We start from the raw sequence: 1250 nt of genomic DNA, 5'->3' as shown, positions 1-1250 counted from the left end.
AAAGAGAAGGGGAGGGGTAAGGAGGGAGAGTACACATGTTTGTTTAAAGGGGAAGGGAAGGAAATAGGAAGAAGAACAAGTGTTTTCCTAAAATTTCATTTTTGGAAAAATTATATTCTCAACAAAATTTCTCCATGTTCTCTCCATAAAAGGCAAGTGCAAGCTAAGCCTATGCCTAGGGCCCGTGAAAAAAAGGCTTATTGCCGTTGCTAGGGTTCGAAACAACCATGTAAAGAAGAAAAGCTTTATTCAATCTTACTAAATAAAAATTTAGTACTAAATTTTATTGTTTAAGATTATCAAAGCAACATTGATTGTTGTAATAAGCCAAAAACAAGGCATGCACATACAATAATGATTATTTAACAATTATAATATTTTTAGTTTTCTTATGGGTTTACTTGTTGTATGACTAATCCCTAAATTTATGATTTTATTTCTATGTATTGCCTTCTATTATAATACATTACTTTTGTGTTTATTTGACTAATTTTATATTTATTGTTTTATCTATGTTTTATGTTTTCTTCCTTTGTTCTATTTAGTTGCATCTGATAGTGACATTTTATTTTAAAAAATAACATTATCAATTACGAGTAATATGGAACGAAAAAAATAATATAGTTAGAGCCCATAAATTATTCTTCACCCCAGGCCTTGGCCAACCCTGTTCCAAAGAAGGGGTTTTGGTCCCAGTTAGGGAACCTCAACTAGTTCCCATCTTGCAAGGGGTTCCTTTGGTCCAGACAAGAGTAATTCAACCAAAACATTTTTGCTGAACTGAAGATTTGGACCAAATTTAAGATCTCTTATCTAGACACTTACAACGATAAAGATTTAAGAAAAACAATTATAATAGTAATAAAAAAGAGACAAGGATCTCTCAAAGTCAATTAATCAATAAAATATACTAATGAAGAAATGACTAGGGACACGTGTCATACTCTCATTAAAAATTTTCCTGCCTATTTTCTATCATTGACACGAAAATTTTAACACTTGACTTCATATTTAAGGAAATAATGAACACATTAAAATAGGTAATATTTGTTGATTGGCTATAAATATATGTGATATATTAATACACTAGATTTCCTTATGTATACCTATAATTCTTTTTATCCCAAATCATAAAGAAAGTTAAAACTTGGATCATTAAACCGTTTATCAGAAATGAAATGATCCAATTAAAAAACGAAAAATAAAATATTAATTTTTTATTTTCATATATACAATATTAAGTCTTAAGC

At 29.0% G+C, this 1250-nt stretch overlaps 1 protein-coding gene across 1 annotated transcript in view; it reads right to left on the bottom strand.

Moving 5' to 3' along the window:
• The window catches only part of LOC130798368 (uncharacterized), a 2721-nt gene extending 2714 nt beyond the window's left edge, over positions 1–7 (bottom strand). Inside the window, exon 1 of the mRNA XM_057661309.1 lies at positions 1–7. This exon is cut by the window's left edge and continues 1046 nt beyond it. The gene's annotated coding sequence lies outside the window, so the exon portion shown is untranslated.
• Between the last annotated feature and the right edge of the window lie 1243 nt (positions 8–1250).

This window comes from Amaranthus tricolor, chromosome 13, assembly GCF_026212465.1.
Source record: "Amaranthus tricolor cultivar Red isolate AtriRed21 chromosome 13, ASM2621246v1, whole genome shotgun sequence".
Classification (NCBI taxonomy): domain Eukaryota; kingdom Viridiplantae; phylum Streptophyta; class Magnoliopsida; order Caryophyllales; family Amaranthaceae; genus Amaranthus; species Amaranthus tricolor.
The sequence above is the reverse complement of the archived record's forward strand: the minus strand, read 5'-3'. Positions and strand labels throughout refer to the sequence as shown.